The sequence below is a fragment of the Cervus elaphus genome, chromosome 29 (assembly GCF_910594005.1).
Source record: "Cervus elaphus chromosome 29, mCerEla1.1, whole genome shotgun sequence".
Lineage (NCBI taxonomy): Eukaryota > Metazoa > Chordata > Mammalia > Artiodactyla > Cervidae > Cervus > Cervus elaphus.
Genome location: NC_057843.1, coordinates 1,518,949 through 1,532,152, shown reverse-complemented (window position 1 = coordinate 1,532,152; position 13,204 = coordinate 1,518,949). Strand labels below are relative to the sequence as shown.

General features: G+C 37.9%; 1 protein-coding gene across 3 annotated transcripts in view; it reads right to left on the bottom strand.

Annotated features, from left to right (window-relative positions):
• The window catches only part of MFSD14B (major facilitator superfamily domain containing 14B), a 121,425-nt gene that overhangs the window by 50,205 nt on the left and 58,016 nt on the right, over window positions 1-13,204 (bottom strand). The gene's annotated exons all lie outside the window — the stretch shown is intronic.

Below are 13,204 nucleotides of genomic sequence, written 5' to 3'. Positions count from 1 at the left end.
TATACAGTGGAAGTGAGAAATAGATTTAAGGGACTAGATCTGATAGACAGAGTGTCTGATGAACTATGGATGGAGGTTTCTGACACTGTACTGGAGACAGGGATCAAGACCATCCCCATAGAAAAGAAATGCAAAAAAGCAAAATGGCTGTCTGAGGAGGCCTTACAAATAGCTGTGAAAAGAAGAGAAGCAAAAAGCAAAGGAGAAAAGGAAAGATATTCCCATTTGAATACAGAGTTCCAAAGAATAGCCAGGAGAGATAAGAAAGCCTTCCTCAGTGATCAATGCAAAGAAATAGAGGAAAACAACATAATGGGAAAGACTAGAGATCTCCTCAAGAAGATTAGAGATACCAAGGGAACATTTCATGCAAAGATGGGTTCGATAAAGGACAGAGATGGTATGGACCTAACAAAAGCAGAAGATATTAAGAAGAGGTGCCAAGAACACACAGAAAAACTGTACAAAAAAGAACTTCACAACCCAGATAATCAGGGTGGTGTGATCACTCACCTAGAGCCAGACATCCTGGAAAGTGAAGTCAAGTGGGCCTTAGGAAGCATCACTACGAACAAAGCTAGTGGAGGTGATGGAATTCCAGTTGAGCTATTTCAAATCCTAAAAGATGACGCTGTGAAAGTGCTGCACTCAATATGCCAGCAAATTTGGAAAACTCAGCAGTGGCCACAGGACTGGAAAAGGTCAGTTTTCATTCCAATCCCAAAGAATGCTCAAACTACCACACAATTGCACTCATCTCACACACTAATAAAGTAACGCTCAAAATTCCCCAAGCCAGGCTTCAGCAATGCGTGAACTGTGAACTTCCAGCTATTCAAGCTGGTTTTAGAAAAGGCAGAGGAACCAGAGATCAAATTGCCAACATCCGCTGGATCATTAAAAAGCAAGAGAGTTCCAGAAAAACATTTATTTTTGCTTTATTGACTATGCCAAAGCCTTTGACTGTGTTAATCACAATAAACTGTGGAAAATTCTGAAAGAGAAGGGAATACGAGGCCATCTGACCTGCCTCTTGAGAAACCGATACACAGGTCAGGAAGCAAAAGTTAGAACTGGACATGGAACAACAGACTGGTTCCAAATAGGAAAAGGAGTACGTCAAGGCTGTATACTGTCACTCTGCTTATTTTACTTATATACAGAGTACATCATGAGAAACGCTGGGCTGGAAGAAGCACAAGCTGGAATCAAGATTGCTGGGAGAAATATCAATAACCTCAGATATGCAGATGACATCATCCTTATGGCAGAAAGTGAAGAAGAACTAAAAAGCCTCTTGATGAAAGTCAAAGAGGAGAGCGAAAACGTTGGCTTAAAGCTCAACATTCAGAAAACTAAGATCATGGCATCTGGTCCCATCACTTCATGGGAAATAGATGGGGAAACAGTGTCAGACTTTATTTTTCTGGGCTCGAAAATCACTGCAGAGTGTGACTGCAGCCATGATATTAAAAGACGCTTACTCCTTGGAAGGAAAGTTATGATCAACCTAGACAGCATATTAAAAAGCAGAGACATTACTTTGCCAACAAAGGTCCGTCTAGTCAAGGCTATGGTTTTTCCAGTGGTCATGTATGGGTGTGACAGTTGGACTGTGAAGAAAGCTGAGCACCAAAGAATTGATGCTTTTGAACTGTGGTGTTGGAGAAGACTCTTGAGAGTCCCTCGGACTGCAAGGAGATCCAACCAGTCCATCCTAAAGGAGATCATTCCTGGGTGTTCACTGGAAGGACTGATGCTGAATCTGAAACTCCAGTACTTTGGCCACCTCATGCTAAGAGCTGACTCATTGGAAAAGACCCTGATCCTTGGAGGGATTGGGGGCAGGAGGAGAGGGGGATGACAGAGGATGAGATGGCTGGATGGCATCACCAACTTGATGCACATGAGTTTGAGTGAACTCCGGGAGTTGGTGATGGACAGGGAAGCCTGGCATGCTGCGACTCATGGGGTTGCAAAGAGTCGGACACAACTGAGCAACCGAACTGAACTGAACTGAAATACAGTTTAAGAGATAATAACTGAACCAAAGGTAGGTCAAGAGAAGTGTCCAGAATGTAGCAGAGACAAACAGACAGGATATAAGAGAAAGTAAGAGACACAGAGGATCCAATAAGAAAGTCTAACAATTTAATCTAGTCCAGTAATAACAGTGAGGCAGAGACAATATTTTAGGAACCAATGACTGAGAATGTACTTGAATCAATGACAGACATCAATGAAGAGATTAAAGCAATCTATCAAATTTTAAGCAGTGTAAAAAGAAATCCACATTTGCAATCAAGTTAAAATATAGAGAATCTTAAAAAAATTCTTTAAAACAGAAATAACAGATTACTTTCAAAGGAACAACAGTTAGATTGTTTCTTAAGACTAACATTTTTGAACTGAGACAAGGAGCATGCTATTCTATCATCAGTATAGTAAGAAAAATAAAACAAATGCCAACCTAAAGTTGTATACTCAGTTAAAATGTCCTCTGACACAAAGGCAAGTATCCATAGTTTTAGATTTGGCAAAAACAAGTTTACCAACTTATAGTAATGAGTTTACTAACTTATAGACTTCACTAATATTAAAAAAAAAAACAAAAACCTTCCAGGAGAAGGTAAATGATGGAGGTATAATTAAGGTTCAAGATGCAAAATAAAATAAAGATCATGGAAAATGGTATATAAGTGGACAGGGATGATACAAAACAAAAATAACGGGTCTTATAGTTTTTATTTTCAACTATACAGAAGTAAAATATTTAATCAGATTTTACAGAGTAGTGTGTACATGACCATGTAAAATGGATAGCCTACAAAGACCTGTTGTATAGCACGTGGAACTCTGCTCAATGTTATGTGCTTGCCTGCATAGTAGGGAGCTTTGAGGGAGAATGGATACACGTATATGTACGGCTGAATCCTTGCACTATTCACCTGAAACTACCAGAACATTGTTAATCAGTTGGCTATATGCCAATACAAAATAAAAAGTTTGAAGTTAAAAAAAAAAAAAAAAAACTTAGAGAAGGAAATGACAACCCACTCCAGTATTCTTGCCTGCTAAATCCCATGGCAGAGGAGCCTGGTGGGCTATACAGTTCAAGGGCTCACAAAGAGGCAAACAACTCTTTGTGACTAAACAACAAAAACAAAATACTTAATAGTATTCATTTACCTCATTTATGCTAATATGCAGGACATCCTAAAGGAATCTTTAAGGAAATCAACCCTGAATATCCACTGGAAGGACTGATGCTGAAGCTGAAGCTCCAATACTTTGGCCACCTGATGCAAAGAGTCAACTCACTGGAAAAGACACTGATGCTGGGAAAGACGAAAGGGAAAAGGAGAAGGGGGAGGCAGAGAATGAGATGGTTGGACAGCATTACTGATTCAATGGAAATGAACTTGGACAAACAATGGGAGACAGTGAGAGACAGGGAGGCCTGGCATGCTGCAGTCCATGGGGTTGCAAAGAGTTGGGCATGACTTAACAACTGAACAATAACATGTAAATATTATACAAAATTAAAGATATTGATTAATAGTAGACTTTGATAAGTTTACATGTAATGCTATAGAAACCACAAAAGTAACAGGAATAGAGTAGAATACTTCTAATGTAATAGAAAAAAAATTAGCCTAACTATTCAATGCAAATAAAGGCAAAAAGGAACAAAATGACAACTTAGAACTGCAGTACATAGAAAAAAATAATGAGGTAACTGAATTCACATAGCCTTAATATACCAGTTAAAAGGCAAAAAAAAAAAGTGTAGCCTAAAACCAAATTTTAGACAGAATCTGAATCACAGGATTTGGAACCAAAAGATCACATCACTCATACTGGGTTGGCCAAAAAATTCCTTCAGTTTTTAAATAAAAATAAAAGACAGATTTTTCATTTTGCCAAGACCTTTATTGAATAATGTATTCACCATTTTCTTCTGCCATTTTCCAGGCAACTTCATAATTCAATCTTGCCTAAACTTTTTATCTTTTTGAGCAAAGAACTGTTCCAGGTGGCTTCTAACAGTCTTTCAGGGAATTCAAATTGTTTTCCATTAAGAGAATTTTGTATAGACTGAAATAAGTCAAAATCTAAAAGTGCAGTGTCTGGTGAACACAGTGGATGAATCAGAACTTCCCAGCCAAGTTACAACAATTTTTGCCTGGTCATCAAAGAAACATGCATTATCCTGAGGGAAGATCACGCATTTTCTGTTGACTAATTTTGGATGCTTTTCATTGTGTGCTTTCAGTTGGTCTCAATGGGCACAGTACTTGCTGGAATTAATTGTCTGGTTTTCCACATAGAGCCCCTAAGAAAGGACTTCCTACCAATCCTGCCATATACATGACATCACCTTCTGTGGATGAAGACCAGCCTTCAGTATGGTTGGTGGTGGTTCATTTCATTTGCTCAGGAATCTTTTCCATTTCACATTATTGTACAGTATCCACATTTCATTGTCCATCACAATGTTAAAAACTGGTACATTTTTGTTACATTTAAGTAAAGAATCCTGTGTGAAAATACAGTCAAGAAGGGTTTTTCTTTTGCTTAACTTATGTGGAACCCAAACATCAAAGTGACTGACATAACCAAGCTGGTGCAAATGATTTTCAACGCCTGGTTTGGATATTTTGAGTATGTTGGCTCTCTCCCATGTGGTGTAACATTGACTTTGGGGTACCATCCGGCAAGAAATCTCCCGTATGAAACTTGGCAAGCCACTTTTGATATATTCAACAGTCACAGCACCTTTTCCATATACTGCTCAAGTCTTTTTTCTGTGTTTCAGTTGTGTGTTTACCTTTCTTGAAATAGTAAAGCATAATACGTCCAAAAAATGTTGCTTTTTTTCTTCCACCTTCAATATTAAAATGGCTACAAAAAAATTCACTGATTTTGATGTTTTTTAAAATATTCATGCTGCTATGACAACCATCACAATACAATTTAACAAAATTTTCTAATGAAGTTAAAAGCAACTAAATGCAACTAGATAAAAATGGATAAACTGAACTTCTGCATAAACTGTGATCCCATGAAAAAGAAAATCAAGCACATGAACATAAAGACATGTACAAGAATGTTTATAGCAGCATTGTATAAACAATGGAAAAACTAACAGTGCACAATAGAAAAAAGGAAGCCCCAGAAGACAACATGAATGTTATACATTATGCCCTTTTTAAAAGTTCAAAAATGACCAGAACCAAATAACATGGACACATCCATGTGTTTATATATATAATAATGTGATCTAAATCTAGAAAATAATCAAGCAAATGACAAAAAAATTCAGAATTGTAGTTATCTTTGTGGATGGGGAGTAGGGAAAGAGATAGGCAAACAGGACATAAAAATAAATTGTTATTGGGTTATGCATGGGTTCACCAGTATTTAACACATCCTTAAAAACTATGTTGCAGCAATAAATTTTAAAAACAAAATAAGAAGGATAAAACAAATGGGGGAATGAGTGTTTAATTAAATGTTTCATTCCATGAGTGAAACAAATCTATGTATCACTAAGACAGTTATGACTAATCTATTTCTATGCACTTGAAATCCTATGAATTACAAAAACAGGGGGAAAGATAGAGTGACTAGCCTCTAACTTCAGACAGTTTACCTCCACAGGTTTTTCAAAAAATGAAACTAAGATTCTTCCACAGAAATGATTTCAAATCCATCCCTTAATAACATAATTTTCATAGGTTAGAAAAGATTTGCCATCGCAGCTAGTGGCATTTGAACTCTACTCACTGCACTGAAAAACAAACAAAAAATAGAAAAGATGAAGGACAACAAATAAGTGCAAAATCAGTTTTCAGAAAAATCTTTCCTAATAAATTCCACAGAATACAGAGATACAGAAATATTCAAAGGGGATACTAATCAATATTAGGACTGTTTAATGATTTGTCATATGCATCATAGAAATATGGTAAAACAACAAAACATAACAGTCAGTATATTTTAAAAAATGTTTCTCTGATCCCTGGTGTGTCAAAACATTTTCTGATGAGAAAAAATTTTCTCTTATCCAATCTTTTAGCCCGTTTTTCCCTATTATACACTGTCAGACCAAGGCTGAGGGTTTAACAGGTATTTTTCAAACTCCCCTTGTCTATGGGTTTCCTCACAGTTTCTGCCAGTGGAAAAAAATAGGGTTGGGGAAGCACTGGTGAACACTACACCAGTAACTCCAGGACTGCCTTCATTCTGTCAAAGGGACAGTAATTCTGTTCACCTCTGCTGCCCCAGCTTCATCCTCACCTTGCAGACCTCTGGTCTCCCCTAAAACAGTTCTACATTCAAGATGATCCAAATACGCATTCACTTGTGCAGGTAATGTATTTAGGATTAAGAAATTAACTCTTTAATTTGGCAAGACCATATCCATGTCAATCTTAAAGGAAATCAACCCTAAATATTCACTGGAAGAATTGACGCTGAAGCTTAAACTCCAATACTTTGGCCACCTGATACAAAGAGCTGACTCATTGAAAAAGACTGATGCTGGGAAAGACCGAGGGCAAGAGGAGAAGGGGGTGAAAGAAGTTGAGATGGTAGGATGGTATCACCGACTCAATGGACATGGGTTTGTGCAAAAGTGAAGAACAGGGAAGCCTGGTGTGCTGTAGTCCATGGCGTCCCAAAGAGCTGGACACAACTGAGAAACCAAACAGCAACAACATATCCATGTATGAATGACAGAGTATGGATTTACTGAACTGCACGTTAAAATACATAGCTCTAAAGGAATTAGATATGACTGAGCAGCAGGCATGGCAGGGCAATGGAATTTCTGGCAGTATGAGAAACTGCTTCTGGGTAATAAAGCAATGATGCAGGCAGTTCCTCTAAAATTTTTCAATATGTGCTTTTTAAAACTTTTCTACTTTTTCCTATTAAAAAAAGATGAAATAGTAAAGCTTTATTAAAGAAATAAGTAAAACAAAACAAGTCAATAATTTCTTTTCTACTAAGCTAAGGACTAAACCTTTTTAAAACAAAGCAGCTATAAAGAAAACAGCAAACTTTCCCAATTCAAAAAATTTTTTCAGTATATGAATAATTATACTACAAAAGACAGTAACTGTTATCACAACAAACCTAATGCTAGGACTTTTCTGGTGGTCCAGTGGTTGAGAATCCACCTGCCAATGCAGGGGACCTGGGTATGAGGCCTGATCCAGGGAGACTGCACATGCTGTCAGGAAACTAAGCCTGTGTGCCACAATGACGGAGCCCGCATGCTCTAGAGCCCGGGCTCTGCAACCAGAGATGCCACTGCAACGAGAAGCTGGCACACTGCAACTAGGAAAGGCCTGCAACCAAGACTCAGCAGAGCCAAAAATAACAATAATAATTTTAATTAGCTAATTTTTTAAAAGTACACTGACTTTCAGGTCAAGATGGTGGAGTAGAAAGACCTGCATGCAACTCCTGTGAGAGCACCAAAATTGCAACTAGCTGTTGAAAAACCAGCAACAGGAGGACACTGGAACCCATCAAAAAAAGATACCCCATATCTTAAGACAAAGAAAAAGACACAATGAGATGCCAGGAGGGGCTCAGTCATGGTAAAATCAAATCCTATACCTGTCAGGTGGGTGACCCACAAACTGGTGACAGTAATACCAAGGAAGTTCTCCCACTGTTGTGAAGGTTCAGAACTCCCCATCAGGCTTCCCAACCTGGGATCTGGCAAAGGAACTGAGAATCCGCAGGGATTCTGACTGTGAAGACCAGCAGGATTTGATTACAGGGCTTCCACTGGACTGGGGGAAACAGACTCCACTCCGAGAGGGCACAAACAAAACCTTACGTGCACCAAGACCTCGGGGAAAGGAGTAGTGACCCCACTGGAGGCTGAACTAGACCGACCTGCTAGTGTTGGAGGGCCTCCTGTGGAGGCATGGGTCACCAGCGGCTCACCGTGGGGATGGGGGCACCGGCAGCGCAGTCCTGGGGGTTGCCACTAACCCTACCAGAGAGGTGACTAGCCTCAGGCTAAAACACAACCAGGGAAGGACCACAACTCCACCACCCATCAGCAGACAACGGAATTAAGTTTTACTGAGCATGGCCCTGCCCACCATAGCAAGACCCAGTTTTCCCCACCAGTCTATCCCATCAGTAAGCTTACACAAGCCTCTTAGCCACCTCCATCAGAGGGCAGACAGAAGAAACAACAATAACATTCCACAGCTGCTAGAAGAAAAACCACATTATAGGAAGTTAATCAGCATGAAAAAGCAGAAAATTATGTCCCAGATTAAGGGACAAGATAAAACTCCAGAAAAACAATTAAATGAAGATAGGCAAGGAGGCCTGGTGTGCTGCAGTCCATGGAGTCACAAAGAGTCAGACATGACTAAGCAACTGAACTGAACTGAACCTTCCAGAGAACGAATTCAGAATAACGATAGTGAAGATAATCCACGATCTTGGAAAAGCAATGGAGAAGATGCAGGAAGTGTTTGCCAAAGACCTGGAAGAACTGAAGAACAAAAGAGCAGAGATGAACAATAAACTAGAAGGAACCAATAGCCAAATAACTGAGGCAGGAAAATGGATAGATGACCTGGAGGACAGAATGGTCAAAATCACTGCCACAGAACAAACTACAGAAAAAAGAATGAAGAGACTTCTGGGACAACAATAAACGCACCAACATTCACATTATAGGTGTCCCAGAAGGAGAAGAGAGAGAGAATTAACCCAAGAAGATATCTGAAGAAATATTAGGTGAAAACTTTCTTAACATAGGAAAGGAAACTGTCAAGTCCAGGCAGCACACAGAGTCTAAGGCAGGATAAACCCAAGGAGGAAAACACTTGAGACACACAGCAATTAATATGACAAAAATTAAAAACAAAGATAAAATATTAAAGGCAACAAGGGTAAAATGACAAATAACATACAAGCGAACTCGCACAAGGTTATAAGCTAGTTTCTCAATAGAAACTGTACAAGCTAGAAGGGAATGGCACAATATATTTAAAGTGATGAAAGAGAAGAACCTACAACCAAGAATACTCTACCCAACAAGACTCTTATTCAGATTTGATGAAGAAATCAAAAGCTTTCCAGACAAGCAAAAGAATTCAGCACCACCATACCAGCTTTACAACCAATGCTAAAGGAACTTTTCTCTAGGCAGGAAACAGAAGGAAAAGACCAACACAAAATAAACCCCAAACAATTAAGAAAATGGTAATAGGATCATGTTGTTGTTCAGTCGCCCATCATGTCCAACTCTTTGCAACCCCATGAACTGCAGCACGCCAGGCCTTCACAGCCCTCACCATCTCCCAGAGTTTCCCCAAGTTCATGTCCACTGCATCAGTGATGCCATCCAGCCATCTCATCCTCTGATGCCCTCTTCTTCTGTCCTCAATCTTTCCCAGTATCAGGGACTTATTTTAAATGAGTCAGCTCTTCACATCAGGTGACCAAAATACTGAAGCTTTAGCTTCAGGATCAGTCCTTCCAGTGAGTATTCAGGGTTGATTTCCTTTAAGACTGACTGGTTTGATCTCTTTGTTGTCCAAGGGACTCTCAGGAGTCTTCTCCAGCAACACAGCTTGAAGGCATCAGTTCTTTGGCGCTCTCCCTTCTTTAAGGTCCAATTCTGACAACTCTACAGGACCACTAGGAAGACCAGAGCCATGATCATACAGACCTTTGTAGGCAGAGTGATGTCTCGGCTTTTCGACACACTGCATAGGCTTGTCATGGGATCATACATATCAATGACTACCTTAAATGATAAGGGATTGAATGCACCAACCAAAAGACACAGACTGGCTGGGCAGATGAAAACATGTGCATGTATCAACCTCTATTTAACAAATCACTCTACTCAACTCCAAATTGTATGTAATTATTTAGTATTTTTAGGTTAATCATGTTTCGATTATGGCTTGCAACTGTAATTATCTTCTATTTTTGTCTGGCTATTGATACTAAAAACTTGATAAACATCTTCTACTATTGTGATTTTTGCTTAATACAATAATTGTAACATGACTGGTTAACAGAAAATAATAGAATTCTTTATCACTAAAACTATAATTTATTAGAAAAACCTGCAATCACTTTAAAAAATCCAGATACTTCCAGTTTTTTAAGAAATCTCCACACTGTTTTCCATAGCGGCTGTACTAGTTTGCATTCCCACCAACAGTGTAAGAGGGTTCCCTTTTCTCCACACCCTCTCCAGCATTTATTGCCTGTAGACTTTTGGATAGCAGCCATCCTGACTGGCATGTAATGGTACCTCACTGTGGTTTTGATTTGCATTTCTCTGATAATGAGTGATGTTGAGCATCTTTTCATGTGTTTGTTAGCCATCTGTATGTCTTCTTTGGAGAAATGTCTGTTTAGTTCTTTGGCCCATTTTTTGATTGGGTCATTTATTTTTCTGGAATTGAGCTGCAGGAGTTGCTTGTATATTTTTGAGATTAATCCTTTGTCTGTTGCTTCATCTGCTATTATTTTCTCCCAATCTGAGGGCTGTCTTTTCACCTTGCTTATAGTTTCCTTTGTAGTGCAAAAGCTTTTAAGTTTCATTAGGTCCCATTTGTTTATTTTTGCTTTTATTTCCAATATTCTGGGAGGTGGGTCATAGAGGATCTTGCTGTAATTTATGTCGGAGAGTGTTTTGCCTATGTTCTCCTCTAGGAGTTTTATAGTTTCTGGTCTTACATTTAGATCTTTAATCCATTTTGAGTTTATTTTTGTGTACGGTGTTAGAAAGTGTTCTAGTTTCATTCTTTTACAAGTGGTTGACCAGTTTTCCCAGCACCACTTGTTAAAGAGGTTGTCTTTTTTCCATTGTATATTCTTGCCTCCTTTGTTGAAGATAAGGTGTCCATAGGTTCACGGATTTATCTCTGGGCTTTCTATTCTGTTCCATTGATCTATATTTCTGTCTTTGTGCCAGTACCATACTGTCTTGATGACTGTGGCTTTGTAGTAGAGCCTGAAGTCAGGCAGGTTGATTCCTCCAGTTCCATTCTTCTTTCTCAAGATTGCTTTTGCTATTCAAGGTTTTTTGTATTTCCATACAAATTGTGAAATTATTTGTTCTAGTTCTGTGAAAAATACCGTTGGTAGCTTGATAGGGATTGCATTGAATCTACAGATTGCTTTGGGTAGAATAGCCATTTTGACAGTATGGATTCTTCCAATCCATGAACACAGTATGTTTCTCCATCTGTTTGTGTCCTCTTTGATTTCTTTCATCAGTGTTTTATAGTTTTCTATGTATAGGTCTTTTGTTTCTTTAGGTAGATATACTCCTAAGTATTTTATTCTTTTTGTTGCAACGGTGAATGGTATTGTTTCCTTAATTTCTCTTTCTGTTTTCTCATTGTTAGTGTATAGGAATGCAAGGGATTTCTGTGTGTTAATTTTATATCCTGCAACTTTACTATATTTGTTGATTAGCTCTAGTAATTTTCTGGTGGTAGGATGGGGAATACATGTAACTCCATGGCTGATTCATGTCAATGTATGACAAAACCCACTGCAATGTTGTGAAGTAATTAGCCTCCAACTAATAAAAATAAATGAGAAAAAAATAAATAAATAAAAGCAAAAAAAAAAAAAATCCAGGTACATATCAGAATTATCTTGGAATTGTTTGAAAACTATGAATGCTCATACTTTGCTTTTTTTCCTACAAAGTTTCAGATGTGTTTCAAATGAGCTGCCAAGCTTAAAAACAATTGGACTATATTACAATCTTTCACTTTTATCTAGTGTGTTTCATTTTTTTCTATTTCATGCTCAGTGCTCCCATTTCATTTAGTTTATGCTTTCCAATTTCTGCATCTATCTTTTTTGATGTTCTTTCTCAAGCCATTACCAATCATAGTAGAAAAGCTTTTATATACACACACACACACACACACACACACACACACACACACACATATAGTATGTATAGGACTATATATATATATATGTGTGTGTATATATATATATGTTTTAGAAAACTTACAAATTTTTGCCTAGTTAAAAAATTTGATATTTTGAGTCCACTTGACTTAGTATGAATAGAATGCTAGACTTCTAATTTATATTCATTCAAAATTTTGGTATCGTTTATATATTTTGGCCGTATCACCGTTAAAAGTTTAACTTATTGTCTTGTGTGTGTGTGTGTGAGTCACTCAGTCATGTACAACTCTTTGTGACCCCATGGAATGTAGCCTGCCAGGTTTCTCTGTGCAGTAATTAAAAAATAATTTTGAATGAGGCTTGAAATTTCTAATCCAATTCTGAGAATGTGAAGAAATATTATGTTGTTTTAAAAAAAAACCACGAGATTAACATGTGATATAGTATTAACGAAAGTACAGATTTTGTTCAAATCTTACAAAATTCTATGTTAGTGTCTCTTATTTATTTTCATACCTTATTCAAGACCCCACACTGTGTTTAATTGCAGTGAACAGCTCAAGCTGCATGCAAAAAATTCTGGTAAATTTTCTTTTATTTTTATTCTATCACAAATATTTTCTAGTTTTCATTGTTATGGCATCTTAGATATACCCCTCAGTTAAAAGTAGGTATTTAATTTCCAAATACATGGGATTTTTAAAAGTATCTATGATATTAATTTCTCATTTAAATGCTTTCTTTTCTACAATCACCATCTATGTTTCTTCAGTCTTCTAATTTTATTGAGGTGTTCAACAGATAAGTCAGATGTCTCTTAGTAAATGTCACATTAGACTTGAAAATATGTGCTTTATTTTAAAATATCTTTTGATATTGACCACTAACACCACTTCACAGTAATAAGAAAACAGAGTCTCTATTTCAATACCTTTAAGACCATGAAATTTCTGCACCTGGTCTTATGTCTCTGGATATGTTCCAGTGTCTCCTAATTTATAGTCTATGGGAACTTGATACAATTTGGATCCTACTGTTATGTGAAAACTGTATAAATCTTAATTATGTCAATCAGTTCATAATGCTTTTCAGGCCTACTATCTTCTTCCACTTCTCTGTGCAGTGCAGTGCTCACTCACTTCAGTTGTGTCTGAATCTGTGCCACCCACAGACTGCAGCCCACCAGGCTCCTCTGTCCATGGGATTCTCTGGGCAAGATTACTGGAGTGGGTTGCCATGCCCTCCTCCAAGGGACCTTCCC